This window comes from Genypterus blacodes, unplaced genomic scaffold (assembly GCF_046128005.1).
Source record: "Genypterus blacodes isolate CSIRO-AG114 ecotype Tasmania unplaced genomic scaffold, CSIRO-AGI_Gbla_v1 ptg000021l_1, whole genome shotgun sequence".
NCBI classification, from domain to species: domain Eukaryota; kingdom Metazoa; phylum Chordata; class Actinopteri; order Ophidiiformes; family Ophidiidae; genus Genypterus; species Genypterus blacodes.
This window is the reverse complement of record NW_027466834.1, coordinates 7,555,848-7,573,397: the sequence shown is the minus strand read 5'-3', so window position 1 is coordinate 7,573,397 and position 17,550 is coordinate 7,555,848. Positions and strand designations below refer to the sequence as shown.

At 43.3% G+C, this 17,550-nt stretch overlaps 1 protein-coding gene across 3 annotated transcripts in view; it reads left to right on the top strand.

The window, feature by feature from the left end:
• ccnd2a (cyclin D2, a) overlaps positions 1 to 17,550 on the top strand; it is a 130,008-nt gene that overhangs the window by 61,189 nt on the left and 51,269 nt on the right. For all 3 annotated transcript variants that reach the window (XM_076141859.1, XM_076141857.1, XM_076141858.1), the window contains exon 2: positions 15,359 to 15,410. The gene's annotated coding sequence lies outside the window, so the exon portion shown is untranslated. The remainder of the gene's footprint in view (positions 1 to 15,358; positions 15,411 to 17,550) is intronic.

Genomic DNA, 17,550 nt, shown 5'->3' with positions numbered 1-17,550 from the left:
AGTCAGCTGAGAGACAGGAAAACAAGATCTGAAGGTGGCTGTAGTGTTGGAGCTTGGAAAAGGAAAGGGAGAGAGAGAATGAGAGAGTGAGAATGAGAGAGAGAGAGAGACCTGTGTGTGCCAAGTGCAGAGAAGTGGCGCCGGGGTGCGGAGTGTATAGCTTTGAACCTTGTTCCAGATGTTTGTACATTGCAAATACCACAAACATAACATAACAGAAACAGGATCAGACTAGCAGTTAATAACAGGTGAATTCTGCCCAGGTAACGTTCGTTCACCTTCTCTTTGATCTCGATCACTACCTATAATTACTCACGGAACAAATATCCTGCTGAATCACAATACATTGGAATAAATGTAATGATGTATTGTAAAAATTATTGTAATGACTCATCAGGGAAATGAGTTGCATTCACCCTTTAGGACCATGTTGAGTCTGGAGTTTGTGTAAGCATTAAAGCGACACCGCCATGTGGATTTATTGAAGTGATTAAGTGACCGTGACAGCAGATCGAAAAGTGACTGACTGGCAGACAGTCAGTCGTGCCACCCACGCTATTGACAAGGCAGGGTGGCTTATGACGTTGTTGTTCGGTAAAGTACAAACAGTGACAGTACTGAGCAACCCGGGCACTCTTTGAACTCCAGATGAATTGCGGGTCTATCAGCAGCTGTTCAGAATGACCTTACCCCACAAAAATCAATCAGCACAAACATGCTCCGAGGTAGTAAGGGGAAGTGGGTGTGTGGGGTTGTGTGTGGAGCTCGTTTCAAGTTAGCGTGTGTTTGCACGCGCGGTCCAGTCCAATGTGTTCAGACAGCGGTGATGAAGGAAAAACAGGGATCATTCCAGAAAGTTCCAGAAGTTAATTTTGTATACCTTGCCACTTTCCTCTGTCTCTCTCCGTCTCTCTCCGTCTCGCCTTTTCCTCTGACCCAAGTTCAGCAGATTGGACTAGTGGACTTGATTCAATGGAAAACTCTGACACAAACCAGCCGAACACACACATATACACACACACATACACACACCAAGTGTTAAGGTGTCCTTTTAAATGATTGAAAGGTGCACTTGTTAACCTCTCACTCCCATCCACATACAACCAGGACAGCCTGATTTAACAAATTTTGGTGTGAAGCATCAGGCAGGCCCACGTATAATTTAGCGCCCAATTTGCCCGCCTGATTGCCACACCCATCTGGGCACTGACTGACTGACTGACTGACTTGCCGGCTGGTATTACTATTTCAGTTGGCAAAGTCTCTTCAATCTCAGAGTTTTCACACGTTTCTCTCTCTCTCTTTCCGTCACAATATGTGTGTGTCCGTGGCTGCCTGTTGTCGCAGCGCATGCAAATGTGGGCCGAGGTATGTGTCGGTTATCTCCTTCTGGAAAAGCAGTGCCCTTGTTGCTTCATATAGCCCGGCTCTAGTGACCGGCCATTGATAAGGCTAATGTCTCCCGATAGCTACCAAGCTTTCAAGTCCCGTCACAAAACAGGCGGCTCCCTTTTATGTTGTTTTCCCAAGCCAAGGACGACAGGCCTCCCTACAGGACCAAGCTGGCTAATCAGTAATCACTGACTTGCTGAGCCCAGCAGTCAGACGGGCTGTTTTTCACCTCTTCTTCTTCTTCTTCTTTTGCTACCATGGATGCTTTTCGTGCGGTGGGAAAGGAAAACGGGGGTCCTTTCTTTCTTTATTTCTGTCTTTCTTTATTTATTTATTTCTTTACCACCTTTTTTCTCTTTTTCTGCTCGCATTTGCTGTCTTCCTTCCTGTGCAGTCATTGCTGCTCCTGTCGCCTGCTGACGAATCAGGGTACAGAAGGGGGGATCGGGCAGATTGGGGGCATATCTGTGCCACAGACACATGGCGTTATATTAAAACATTAGTACCACTGTATGACTTTATTTAGGACTTGCCAAAGAAAATTGATTAGGTGACAGAGATGGAACAAAGGAGGAATCATCCTCAGCAACCCTGACTGAGCTTTTCTTTCTTAGAGCCAACAGCAGCAGTTTTCTCTCCAGAGTTTTACTGAGAAGCGAGAGTGGCAATGTTCGGCCCATTGTTCAAAGGTGCCCGACCCTAAAACCGTCCCCTCAGGCCCGCGCTGCACTCCACTATTTATTTGTAATTGTAATAATAAAGTCTAAAGTCTTTTCTGTCTTAGCTTTGTCCATTTCACATCAGCTGAATGATACCTGCCTACTTTTCAGGATTGCTATGATTATATTATGATTATTACGTGTCTGAGTTTTTTTTTTCTGATTGTTTGTGTTTATATTGTGTATGTAACTAAGAAACATTTGAGAGACAAGCGATGTGTGCACCTTCTCACCCCTTGGCACTTCTCTTATACTCATTCTCTTCTCTCACTCACTCCGTTTCTGTCTCTGTTTCAGTCTCTTTCTCTCTCACTCAGCATTTTCTGTATTTGCGCTCCCTGTTTCGGGCAAACTGACAGACAGCCAGCATCTTCTTCCTTCAGCCAGAAATGAACGTTTTACATAGGCACTCGGTCTGTGTAATGCAGCAAAGATCATGCACTGTATGATAAATGCAAATTGCTGCAATTCATGATTCATAATGCCTATTCCCTTGCACTGAAGCAAACAGTAGGGGGCTATTCACTGATCTCCAAAGAATTTAGTCTTGTTGCTTCGCTCGCTCCTTCCTCTGTGTTTGCCACATTCCTGTTAAATGTTTCCTATTATTCAAACTCAAATACTTAATCTGTACATGGTGAATTTCCTGGAAGTGTTCAGGACACAGGGCTATACTATTGCTTTCCAGAAACATATTATTTGCCGTCTTTGTGTTTTGCGTTAACAATGGCTTGTTGGTTTTTTTCCATTTTCCTGAATTTCACCCTGAAAACACAGACTTCTTGTTCTTGGTAGTTCTTGATGTGATTGTTTGTACTTGTTGATAATATGAAAGTAAATGTGCAATTAGAGTAAAGTAGAGTTTTTACCCAATGAGAGTTTTTACTTTTCACTCAGAACAAAATTAGGAACTACTTAACCTAGAACTATCTGGAGTAGAAACTGCTCGGTTCTACATGATGAGTTCTTCAATTACCTTGACGATTTTGGAAAGTAGAGGAAGTAACCTGCTGCGTCCAAAACTCTAAACACACACCTTCTCATACTGAGTGATATGGTTGTCTAATGTCCGTCACTGAATCTCTCATACCAAGGGAGATCCTTTTGTTTCAGTGTCCACAAAACAAGTTTATTAACAAGATTATTTGGCCCTGTTCAGAATTTTTTGGATCTTGCGAGATCCACCCAGCAGTTTCTCGAACACTGGAGAGAACTTTGTTCCTGTGGTGTGAAAGCACCTCATCATTTCTCCAGTGTATTCTGGTGTAACTCCTTTAAGGCTTTTAAACCTCACTTTCTACTCTCTTCTGGTAGGTTAAAATTACTTATTTTCATGAGCCGGTGACAACGGTCAAGAGAATCCATCCCTTCACTCCAGCAAAGCTTTGACATTTTAACGGGACAATAACATTTCCATAAAACATTTGTATCCTCTCCAGTGAGGGTCCACAGGCTGACCGGGGTAGCATGACGAACCCATAAACTGGTTCTCCAGCTGACCCAGATGCATTCTGGGTGGGGGAAATTACCTCACTAATGAGGAACGTGTTATCAGCCCCGTCCAGGACATCCTTCATACAGTAATGTCACCCAGCAGCATGAGCAGGAGATAAAGGTAGATCAGTGGACAGTCTGACCTCTGGCTGGTTGCCTGGGTTCTCGCCATCTGTCTCTCTGTCACTCTAACACTTTCTCATACATTTCTCACACATATTTCCCTTCTTGTGCAGTAAAAACAGCCACTTGAAGAGAATTATATGTCATTCATCATCCGGTTTACAGCTATGTAAGCATCAGATCTAATCAAGTTGTATGCGTGGATGATTCAAAGTGTCTCTCTTGTCACATAGAGTATTTCATGGTTAATGTGTGAAGACAGTGAAGATGTGGTGGGTGGGTGTGTGTGCATATGTTTCAAATGGGTTGTTTCTTGCAAGATAAGCTGTTTAGTTGATTAAAACTGTGGAATGCACCCACATACTGTAGGAGACGTTTGATGAGCGTGCGTCCCAATTCAGACGCAGCTTTTATCAAGAGCTTGTGGTACATAAAGAATTCCTGAAAACCCATTAGTGACTGGGTTTCTCATCAAATCTGGTTTGTTTAGTGTTACACAAAGTACTTTATGGTACTATTCACAAAATCCAAAATACCTCAGGCCATGCAAATAACTGCCAACTGTTCATCTACTTGATTTTGAAAGATTTGATAACTCAACACTGGTATATCATTTTTAACAGTAGTCACTTAATTTCCCTTCATACACAACAGGTATCGATTGAGGTACAACATGAATTCATTGTTTTGAATGGCAGCGGTGATGCATTCTTTGAGTGAGTTAGCAAACTTTTTTAGCCAAAGAGTTTTTCCAGATACTGTTTCCAGACAAACCTGTAATTCAAACCTCAAGATGGATGCAGGGGATATTACAATGTTCCAGACATTGTTTGTGTGTGTGCGTCCTTTCCTGTGCATCATTGTGACTGTGTGTGTGTGAGTGTTTAAGCCTGTCACATTTTATACATTTATGGACATACGTAGAATGGGATTCCTTAGTAGTTTCTTGTGCCCCCCCTTCCCCATAATTTTAGGAGTGGAACAAATTCCATCCTGCCATCATCCTGCTTGGTAACCAGACCCATATGGTACCTGCTACACACAGCCTGTTATAGTTTGCAATCAGTAGCCAGGAAGCCCAGAATTGAGGTGTGGGGCTTTATAAAGCTATAATGGGCTGAACAAAGCCCTCAGAAATGAAGGGTTATGTGCTGTGAGTGTGTGAGGTTGAACAGCGAACATCCCAGTCTGCCATATATGCATGTCACATATTACAACTTGGCGATTCAATATCCGACTGGGCCAGTGATACTGTTGAGGCGCTTGCTCTTTGGCCATTAGGATTGTTTTACATGCTTGATCTCAGTGTCATTCTGTCCCAACATGCATGGACCAATGTGAGTGTGTGGGAAGAAAGAAGGTTTTGTCTTGGTTTGTCCGTCTGTCCCTGTGACGGGTTATCAACAGGATTACCTGAAAAGTTACGAACCGATCATGAAACTTGGTTGGCAGTTTGGACGGGATACAGTGGAAAATGTTGAATTTTGGTACTGGTCAGCCTGATTGTGGCACTGAACACCTGAACATGGTCTAGAGACTCTAGCCAGTAACCTGTTAAATTGTCTGGAGGAGCGTAGGGCCTCAGTGGAGGTAATCAGCCTGTGTGTGTGTGTGTGTGTGTGTGTGTGTGTGAGGATGGATGGGAACACCGGCCTATGGGAAACAGGAATGTCAGACAGACAGACATTAAAGACATACGATATGAAACCCTGCTGTTTCACCCCTCTCCCCACCTGCCCTCATGATATTAACTGTGGCCCTGCCGGGGACCCCGCATTCCCAAGAGCTCTGGAGTAAAGACTCACTCTGAAGTGGCAAGGTATCCATAAAACCTATGTTCACCCATGACTCCCTGCTTCTGCTCTTTATACGTTTTCTCACAGCTCTCTCGGCTCTTTTATAGGCCAGTATGAGTCTTGCAGGTTTCACTGATCCTTGACACAGACGTGCGCTGCGCTACTCACAGGTAATGCTGCTGTCATTTCCTGAAACAAATGTGTTACAGAAAGCTGCCAATGCTTTTTTTTAAAGACACACATTAAAGGGTAATTCTTTTCTTCATCTCAGTGTGTTCCGTCTTACATTGAAGTAGTCACGTTCCCTTCTTTTAAAGCTCTTTATTCACACTGAGAGTGCTCACCTTTCCCTGCTGTGACTGAGCAGTCATGCCACTGCAAACACTAACTCGAAAAGGTGCCAACGGAAATAACACCAGCCGTCCTTCCTCTCTTCTCCCCTCTCCACAACAGCTGATAAGATTAGGCGACTGTGGCTTATATCAACTCTGGTCTTAATTGCCAAGTTCCAGTTCCAGCCTTGTAATGTTGGGGCGACGTAAGCATTTTGTTTAAAATGGATGTCTGGAGCTGGTTTTGTGTCGTCGTTAGCCTTTTCCCATGCTGATTTGAAGTCATCTTAAACGTGGCAGCTCACGATCAAACAAAGCAAAGCGGCTGTTCACATCAGATAATGTGAATATTTTACACATTATCCTTCGTAATCTCTTTAGTTTGCCTTTGGTGTCCATCATGCATTCACATTTGTTTGCATGAATGATAACCAGGTTTCATTTTCAGTCATTTCCTACAGAATAAGTCATATAGTAACTTCCCCACCTACTTTGTCGTGTTTTAGCTCCAAAGAATCTTTTTTTCATTACATAACAGAGACCAACAATTCTCCTAAAGTTTCATTTTTAATTTGATCCAATTGAGACTTCTGTTTCCATTTTTTTTTTGTTATAAATAAGAAGCTCTTAAATGCCCACAAAGTGAAACACAAGGTGTGACCTGACACTAAGCAGGACCTGAAAGTATGTAGTGTGATTTAAAGCCGATCACACAAACAGGTGAGAGAAACCAAAGCTACAGTTCCTGTTACTGAGACGAGTACAAAGTCATGGGAAAGGTTTGTTTTATAGGAAAGAGCCAAAAGTTCCTTAATCTCACTTTAACTTTGTTTTGACTGAACAGACGCTGAACTCTGCTTTGTGCTGATGTTCACAGCTGGTATACACATTAAATACAGCCAAAGAAGTAAGAATGTGGCTCAATAGCAGATTACTTCTAACTCTTAAAGACTGCATTTGCATTTCTTTATGCTTTTATATCCAATTGAATAATATGCAGCGCATTGTTAAACAGTGAATGTGATTCCAGAGAGCTAAGTTTCCCTTCTCTTGATGGTTATGTGTGTGTGACTGATAGCAGAGCAGCTGTTTCCGGGGGGCTGCACCACTGTCAGTGCCGTGAGTCCTGCCACCGGCCGTGCTGCACTTGTCCCTGTCCAGCTGCTCGCCCTGCTCTGCTAGTTTTTGTTCAGCTGAAACATGTAAAGCACTGCTCATAGAGGGCGCTAGTCAGACTGGCTTGGCCGCAGCTGCTGCAGAACACAGAGCTGTACAAGCACACACACATGCATGCACACACAGGCCATGTGAGCAGAGAGGAAGACAGAACACAATAAGTTTCGGGTAGATTACAGGGATCTCACCACCACCATAGCACCCAAAGAGAATTTGTATGTCACATTCACTCTTAAAAGGTTATTTTGTTGAGTGAGACTCTTTGTTTTCAATGTTATTTAACTTAGCGCACACGAAAGAAACAGCAGTGAATAAGATGAATAAAAACATCAGAATCTACACAAGCATCAACACCCTGTGATTATATTACGTGTAAAGTGTGAATGTGCAGCCTGTGATGCAGCAGAAAAGCGATGTGGCAAAGTGCTGAGTCAAAAAGCAAGCAAGCAGCTGTTTCAAACCTGCAGCCTGCTGCTCGCCACACCTCACACATCACCTTTCTTTCACATCCTTCTCTGTCGAGCTCAAAGAAACATCCTGTTTGCTGCCGATCGCAGGTTATTAATGTTCTGGTTATGTCAGCGTAGCTCTCTTTGACACATTTGAACCGGCAGTTCCATAGCACACTTATCTGACTTGGTCCACCCTTTTGATTATGAGTCACAGTGCTCACAGTTTGCTTTAGTCAAATGATGATGAAGAAGAAAAAAATGAAGGAAACATTTTTCCATCTTATCAGCGGTGAAGGGTGTTAACCTCAACCTGCTATCCACGGGTTAGACTGTCAGGTTAAGCATGTAATTATTATTTTACCTCACTTGCACTTTGATAACCCTTTTTCTTTGGAATCTCTGGATTTGAAGAAAGTCAGCGACCTGTCTTTCTTTTAGTTAGTGATTTAATATACTGTTTCTGGATCAGGCTCCTGGAAAGATCCGGTTAGTCTTTGTTAATCAATGATATCGCCTTTCCCCTTTCATGTACAGTAAATTGCCCATGAACAGTGGCGACACAAATTTCAAAGATTCTTTCCATCATTCCTAACATGGCAATTATCAACCAATCACATGGGAATCATCCCCCCTCTTGTCATGTGCATGTCTTATTTTTGCCCAACAACAGTTAAAGTTTAGTCAGAAACCCTCTGGGATCCCAGGGAGCTGGCTGGCAGCGCTGTGGTCAACACCCTAAATGAGCAGAAAACAGGCAAATACCTCAATCCAAAATAGAAACCTTTGATGGAATGTTTGGAGGCATGAGGAGGTGACGTAGGAATTAACTGTAATCAGTGAATCATTTGGAGAATGCTGCTACTTTGTGCCAATGACTTGATCCCTCAGTGATATGCTGTACACGTGCACCACCACAGTTCAACCATTAAAGCTACAATATGGAAATTACAGACATTGAAATGATTGTCTTTATTACATTTTGGCCTGGAATTGCCTGTCTGGTGTAAACTGGTGGCTCCGAGTGTCATGACATGAATAGCTTCAAAGACTACTACTAACACAGCTTTCATTTCTGAGGAGTTGGGTTAGGGTTAGCACCTAAAGACGGGGATTTGGATTTGATCAGAATCTGTTTGTGCTTCCCCTTTGGGGTGTAAGTCATTTTGCAAGGACATCCTGGTCCCCATGCAAACACCTATGAAGTATAAGATGGTCATCAGGAGCAGAGACCAGATGTGTTGTATGAACTGCCTCATTCAGCAAAAACTGTGACAGTCTCCTAGTGTCTTTGAATAATGTGTACTTAATTCTACAGTACATTTTCATTGATGTTTATGACTTTAATAAATCAGTCAGTCCTTGTGGTAACAGCTGATCGTGGCCATCTTGGTTTGCTCTCGTTGAACTTCCCCTTTTCAAGCTTGCTTCTCAAACCCCCCCTCCCCAACCCCCACCCCCAACCCCGATCATGAATGAGCGGAATTTGAAAGTAGAGCTATGAACAAACCTCAAGTCCATTTATCATTGTAACAGTCTCAGTCTCAGTCTCACTCAGCAGGGTCCAATAGACTTTTACTTGTGAGAAAATAACCCTATTTGGTTGGATGTCTCTTTTGAAAACGCTGCGTGTCCCATGGCTGAATCATTCTGAATGCGCGTTTGTTTGTAAAATAAACCATTTCATTACTCATAACTTCTCTGATCTTTTGACATTTAACGAACCAAAGATTACATCAGTGCTGAAACATTTGTATATTAACCTAAAGTGTATTTTAGAAATGTTGACGTTAGCATGTGTTTGCATGCTTGTGCACGTTCGCAGTTCATGCATGTGTGTGTCGCTCCATGCTCAGGCTGTCCTTTAAAATGCAGTCTGGATGAATCATGGAGAGCTTTCCCAAAGGGATTGAGTCCCAGGTGTTTCATACTGTCCTCTCACTCTATTTGCGTACACAGATGTTGAAGCTTCCACTTTCTGTGTACGTACAGCAGTTCTGCAAAATCCCCCTAAACCATACCAAGTTCAGAATACTCCCAGACGTATGCGTTTGCATGTAACCCTGACAAACTCATACATTTGACTGTTGTCTTTTGCATGGTGCAGATTGGTGGCATTTTGCCATATCTGTAGGTTCTGTGTGTGTATGTGTGGTGGCTATAAATGAGCTACAGCTGCATGGTCCAGTGGTCAGTGTGGAGAGCTGATGAATGAAGAGCAAATTATGAAAATAAACTGCCGGGTGATGCAGCAACATTCACTAGGATGGCCCCCATCCCTCCCTATCCATTCCTGCGTGAAACATCTGGCATTGGAAAGATGCACACCCTGTTGATGCAATGGAGACAAATATTTAAAACAGCAAGAGGTCATCAAGTTTGTTCACGCACTCAGCACAAACTCCCCAGAAGATTATGACTGGAGGCTAATTTTGAGTGATCTCATACGTATCAAAGAGAGAAAGGACAGCAATGACCACGGACAGAGAAGTCAGCGGTGGAGAAGAATGGACATAGCGACAGATGGACAGAGATGAGGAGGGGACAGAGAGAGGGGGGACGGAGCTGGTGATGGATAGACAGAAGGAGGGAGAGAGGAAGATGGGCAGTGATAAGGACAAAGACATCAGTCACGTTTAGGGCTTTCCCCCACCCTCCCCTTTTGAGTGGACCTTGATCCTTGCTACACAGACTCTACTGTGTCATGGTGTGTGTGGGCCTGTGTCTGTGTGGGCCTGCGAGTGGTGACTGGGTAAATCATGACTCAGCAGAAATAGACACACATAGAACAGAATAGAGCACAACTTCATTGTTGAAGCAGGTTTCAACACAATTCAAAACACAATAGAAGTGACCCTATTCACCAAACATCTCCGAACTTTTGTTGTGCGGCTCCTTCATTGTTCTCAGTCGCCCGTATGAAAGTACAACCTCCAATCTCTGCTTAAAATATATGACAGGTACTGCAGTTTACGGCACCTTTGATCTGCTTTTAAACAGCATATTTTATTACCTCCCCTACCTGTTAGTATTGATGTGTAACTTACTCATTCTCCAATAAACAGAGCCGAACGTAGCCAACATGGAAAATGGTTTCTAAGGGAAAATGTTGGAAGATGAATCACTTATAAAGCAATTAAATGACCACACAACATCTTCACATATAAAACCTATAAATGCTTAGTTTGCAGGGGGGACAGAGCCTTAATACACCTGTTGCATTGCAGAATTTCACTTTAATCAGGAATGTTATGGTCGGTTGACACAATCATGTGTACAGAGCTTGGAAATGTTTGACATGTTGGTCCACAGAAGTCGACTTCAACCTCGCTGCCCTTTTTATTCCACCATTTACATATTCACACATCTACAGTATGTATTCTTGCGCGCATGTGTCGGCTTTCCTGTATCTGTGTGTGCGTGTGTGTCAAGCACTTGCACTTGCAGTTCCTGTTTGGGGAGGTCGGCTGGTCCTGGCACACAGTGTTTGGTCTTATAGTGTTTGGTCTTATCACTTGTGTTTTATGTGTCCTAGCGAGCTGGGGGCACAAGCAGCCCTTTGTGGCAAAGAGATGGCTGGTCTCGCTCCAGACCGGCCCATGCAGCTGTTCACCACTGTTGGACATGACTCTGTGTGTGTGTGTGTGTGTGTGTGTGTGTGTGTGTGTGTGTGTGTGTGTGTGTGTGTGTGTGTGTGTGTGTTTACATATCAGTTCAGATGCTTGCGACATACAGTATCCATGCATGTATGTACAGTATGTGTAGTTTGTGTGAGCATGTGTATGTACAGTACAGTTCTGTGTGTGTGTTCCTGTATGAGTCTCAAGATGCTTACATACTATTAATGACTGCATGTCAAGTCTCAAGCTGGATTTTCCATCAACTTATGGACGTCTTCCCCCCCCTCTCTCTCTCTCTCTCTCTCTCCCTCTCTCTCCTTCACCTGAAACTTGGTGACACGACCAATCCCCTCACCGCTTTGTAACACAAAGTGTATTGTGTGTGTGACCCATTAAGCACTCCCAAAAGGAGCCATCGGTGAAACCAGTACAAAGCCACGTGCTGGGTTGGCAGTTGTGTGTGGAGACGGCAAGAATGTGCCCCCCAGACATAGAGCTGCTGGTTATTCAGTGTGTTAGTGAAGGAGGGGAGAGTAAAATGGAAGGGGGGGGGGGGACAAAAGTCTTGTCAGAGAAAACTTGTTAACTCTAAACATCTCTCACATTTACTTCTACTACTAATATCAAAATGGTGTGAAGCCTGATATTGCCGGGCCTGATAGGAGTTTCTACCACATCACAGAAAATGCCTCAGAAATTACAAGAACAATGGAAACTCTCTCTTTGGTGAACGCTTACATGTCTTCTCCCGGGGATCCTTCCTTGGTTTTTCAATTCAGTCGAGATCTAAGGTACACGGTTTACTCCACCACAGTCCAATAGAGTTCCTTTACCGCTCTTATATGATTTGTTTGGGCAGGCCTGACCAACGCCACCCCACTTGTGCTCGCATCAAAACAAACACACCAAGGCCATTTTGAGGAGCTGGTCCCAAATGAACTCTGGAGCTGTTTAAGACCCTGACTTGGAGTCAAATTCAGTATTCTGTTCGAATAACTTCGGTTGATATAAGGCCAAAATGATCACTGTGAATAGGAAGAGGTGCCATTGATTTCATTTCTGACCAATACATGAAGTGGCTTCTTTCGTTGACATATTTGGAGTTCCTTGGAGGTTTTCTGCAATGGATGAGACCAGAGACCACAGACAGTCAAAGCAAGTCAAACAAAAGCCTGGAGACATAGACTAACCTCGAGTGTGACAGCCCAGTCAGCTTTCCATGGAGGCACGCAGATTCTTCTGTCAAATTTGACATCATGAACAGCATATTTCTGTGTGAAATACTGGCATATTTGTTCATACAGTGTGCTTTACCTGAGGCTCCAGTGAGTCACGCAACCAAATGTTGAAGCTTTGACAAGTTAGACATAAATTAAAATCATTACTTTATGATTCAAGGCCCATAAGCAGTATTTGCTTATATAGTGATGTTACATGTTATTAAGGTGCCTGTTGGAGGTTCCCAGATTGTGGATGTCAGGTACTGCTGTCCTTGTATGTACAGTTTGTGTGTGAGGATATATTAGTTGTGCTTTTAACAAATCTATTTTTTCTAGTCTAGAAAAAACATTCTGCCATTGCAGCTGACATGTCCATCTTATTCTCTGACATTTGCAAAGCATCGTCTGAGTTCACCTTTGACCTCCATGGACGTGTCACTTCCTGGCGCTGGTGGTGTTCCACTCCAGGGGAAAGGCATAGATGTGTTACAAAGGTTAGCAGGTTGAGTGGTTTCATGTCTAAATAGATCTTGTGAGGATTGGTGAACAACAGGACTGATTTATCACTGTGATCACCATGAGCTGCATGTCCTTTGTGTGCATCTATCATCCTGACCCATCATCACTGTGTCAGCACAGCTGTGGTACACAGTGGTACTGCAGTCCACCGCAGCTTTCTCCCTTTCTGTCCTTTATAGGAGTTTCTCACGTCATGGATCTATGTACACATGTCATAGTTATGAACGCTGGTCCCAGCTGGTCCCAGCATTTTATTCTCTTAAGTCTTGTGGACCACTCTAACATTACTCCATATTATACAAAAGTTCACTGCTGCTCGGTGAAATCTGTCATCTATATTTGTTACTTTAAGTAGTCCAGTATGCATTTTGTCAAATACTATTCCACTTTACCAGCAAGATTTACTGGGTTTGGACAAGTTCAGAATATTGTTCAGAATATTGTTCATAATAGGTATAACACTCCTCTTTTTACCAATTTGTACTCTCATTACTGTCCTTAAAATTGGAACATCTCTTTCAACAGCTTGTAACTGTATGTTTCCTTGCCTTTTGGTCGTTGCAGTTTATGTGGGTGACCTCTGTAAAGGAACATCTGCCTTGCAGAGGGCAAACAAAGAGGGTGAATTGTTCACAGGCCTTAAACAAACTCCCTTGCAAAGGGGACTGAAACAGACACTGGCATCTGCTAATCCACTAATTTTTCCAATTAACCCGGGGTTGAATAGATAGGTAAACCGCCTTATGTATGCTGAGGGGACCAAAGCGTGAATGAAAGTTACTTGCAGTCATTTCTGGGATGGGACTGGCTGTTTGCCCAGGCTTTGGACTGACTCACAAATCAAAGTGAGTGTCAGAATAGAGAGATTAGGGAGCCAGAATAGGTCTGGGATTCTACCTGGAGCCTTCTCTCTTTGTTGTCACCCACCTGGATGAGTTGTTGGCATTGCGTAACACACGCAAGCACAAATAGACACACACAATAGAGCAACATTCTAATACCCTGATAAAATACAGCTGTTTTACCTGGGGTTTGAGAACAGAGGAGGGCCAGCAAAGGCTGTTTAGAGGTTAATGAGGATGGCATTGTTCATAGTGGGAGATCCCCTTTCCTCTGTCTGCTTCTACTGAAGCATTCTGCTGCAGTCAGTGTGACCTGTCCCAGCAACTGCTCCCATTTCAGGACATGACACAGACCTGCTTGCAGCACACTGTTAACACACTAATACATGAACCTAATGGGATACAGAGAGGCAGGGAGAGGGGGAGGGATTCAGATAAAATGAGAAAATCAGACGTTGCAACGTCTCTGGAACGTTGTCAGATTATTAGATCAGTTTGGATGTGTGTAGAGCACAAAGCAAATACTCCTGTTCCCTTTAAATCCTGGTGTCGTTGAATTACAGTATTTTGTTAGGGAGAGAGTTGTGTTAGGCAGGTAACTGATGTGCTCTGCCAAGAGCTCGGGTTTCAAAGACAAGCAGGATAATGGAAGTCATTTAAAAAGCTAACTCAGACAATGCAAGAACTTAAGTCCTGGATGCCTTGCTCATTACTCATTTGATCCCATTTCCTGACTTCTGAAGATTGAGGGATCTTCTTCAGACCTCTCTGCCTTTGTATTTCCAGTGTATTCACTTTTGTGTAGAAAGAGAAATGTGTGTTTTGACAACTTCACATTTCACTGGCTTTGGTGGCACAGCTTCTCGCTTCCACGCTCTGTCGCCGCTTCTTCCCCTGTGTATCCATCCCCTTATCCTGTAAACCCCTCTCCCACTCATTGCCTTCCCTTCAGGTGAATTACACCCCGCCTTTTACATTAAAAGAAGCTCTGTGGCAAAGGAGAAGTGAGGGGTCCCTGATCTGTTGTAGTAACGAAACCCAGTTTTGATTGCGTTGCGGGAACGGGAAGGAGATTCCTCCTCATAGGAAGGAGACGTAGCATAAATCAATTGGCTCCTGTGTGGATTAATCCAGGCGTCCCATCCAAGTCATTGTGATTGTGTGATTGTGTGATTGTGTGTGTGTGTGTGTGTGTGTGTGTGTGTGTGTGTGTGTGTGTGTGTGTGTGTGTGTGTGTGTGTGTGTGTGTGTGTGAGAGGGAGAAATAAAAATGTCAACAACTGCAGCTTCTCAATGTGATGCTCCATTTCCTGTGTGATTGAAATGTAAAAAAATTATCCAATAGTTGAAGTTCATCTTAGCCCTGACATGTCACATCCACTTAGGGTTAGACAACATGTTGTTCATATCTGTGAAAGTGGAGTATTTGGATAGGGGAAAGTTTGATTCATCATAAGAATATTTCACAGTCATAAAAGGGCGTCAGGGCTTATTCAATCTGAAGGTCAGCAGATTGGGAATTTCCTTCACCGAGCTCAAAAGAATTGCAGTTTGTTATCTGCATGTATCAGAGTTATAATGAATCTTTTTGCCAGTGTGTAATCTGTAAAAATGTCATTACCTCAAATCATCACGCCTGTCACCCTGACCGTCCTACTACATTTTGTTTTGTTAAGGAATGTATCCTGTCAGGGAGACATGCTCAGGAATGGCCTCAGGTGATCTCAGGTAAGATGAATTACCCTTTTTTTCTCCATTTTCACGTGGGCTGCTGATTCACGTGCAACCCTGACTGCACGTTTGAACTTCTTGCTGAAATTCTCAAGCTGTAGTCAAACTAATCGTGTCTGTGTTTTGAACAATTCCTGTGCTTTTAAGAATCAATTATTGGAAAAGCATTGTTACCATTCCTCCTCTGACGGTAGACGGCTGTGTTAAGCGCCCCAGCTATCCCCAGATGCCACCATCTTTGTTAACAATAGATTAGAGCACTGCTGGGCTTCTAGTTTTGTTTTGATTGGAGCCAGTCTTGCTGGCTTGTCTGTCCTGTGCAGGAGTCTGAAAAGCTTCTGTCTGCTTATAGTCTTCTTCTGTCATGTTTGATGGAAAAAAAAAAAGGTTTTACAAGGGAGTGGTGGAAATTTTTGCTCATTACTCTTTAGCTGATGTTACTTCAGAAATGAAATTCACCATAGCTGGGATTAGACCGCCTACAACTGCTCTGTTGTTGAGATTTGTTCCACAGTAATGTGTTACACAGGCACATTTTAATGCCATAGACTGACAGGTATTGGGCTCAACAGGCACCTTTCTATGGTTTGATTTACTGTATATGTTCGAATCCCTGCTAATGGGAAATGGAAGTAGCTTTCTTTGATATAAAGGTCAATACATAATCTATTATTGCCCTTGTTACTCTCATTTTCAGTATCATAATGATATGATACCACCTCTGTATCATTCTCTCACACTCAAACGCCACAGACAGATTCCTGTAAATGCAATAGGTGGTTTCTCTGTGTCTGTCGTGTTGCACATGATGACTGATGTGCTTTTAGAGTTGTTACAGAAATATATAATAAGCGAATATAGTTACATGGTACGAAAGGTGCACTCATTCTGGGCTTTGTACCTCTTTAAATGAACACCAGTCTTCTGTCTTATGCATATGTTAGTGATATGAATTCTGACTGATTTGATCGTTTTCATCACCCTCTCACTCTGTACCTTCACATGCACTCTCTCCTCCCTAATTGGCTGCAGTCTGCAAGTAAAGAGCATGTACAGTGTAGCACAGTGTGCTGGAGCATTCCTGGGTCAAGTGGCTGCTCTCAGGGTGACTCAACACTTTTGACATGTGGATGGCTGTTCAGCAGCAGCAGCAGTAGAACACTTGTGTTCACAACGTTTGCCTGTTAGGATTAGCGCTTTGCATCTGCCCTGCTCCTCACAGCTGACCAGACCTGAGCCTCAGAACAGAGGTGGAGCTCTGCCCGCTTTGCCTTATTTTCCACTCATTCTAACACACACTTCGGCTCAGACACTCTGACAAACACAGGCATGTTGGCAAGCAAAGTTGCAATCCTATTTGTAGATGAGTAAGATTCAGTATTACTTCACCAAACTCAGTTCAAAGTTCAGAGTTCAAAGCAATTGGCAGTGTGTGGATGAACCATCCAGCGATGGGACGCAATACGGGAAATGTGAATCAGGGCCATGATAACTCAATGTGTCATAAAGCTTCAGTAGCATTCATTAGCTGACTGGTATCTCATGACAGTATGAGGAGTCTCAGAGCAGAGGAACCCGTGAGAGGCAGAGGCTGACACCAGAGTTTTGCATGATGCTCAAACAGAACAGATCATACATCCTGTAGTCTTGTCCTCACGGCTCTTTTAATGCAAAAAATAAACTATAAATGCACTCAGACAGATGAATCATCCCTGCGTCCAAGTACGCTCCCCATGTCTGAGCTGAAACATTGACCTTCCCTTGTGACCTTGACCTTTGAATGCTTTGAACTCCAAATCCAGTTCATCGCTGTGACAGACAAACTAATTGAAACTTTATTGATATTATATGCCGTAGATTTAAGGCGATCAAACTTCCCATAAGCCTGCCAATGTGCGCTTCCGTATTTGTGATTTTCAGTTGTGTATCTCTTAGCACAGATCAGTGTGGTCCTCTATTCTGGGTTAGGCTTTTGTTTTTCTTCATGTTCGTGTTCTGGGGCCAAACAGAGGAAACATCTGCTTTTCTGCTGTTCTAACTGCACCAGATCTACACAGACAAGCAGGCAGTGGTTGGGCCTGGCAGAAAAAGAGTTGTATTAGACAGAACACACATGCACACACAAACACATACACAC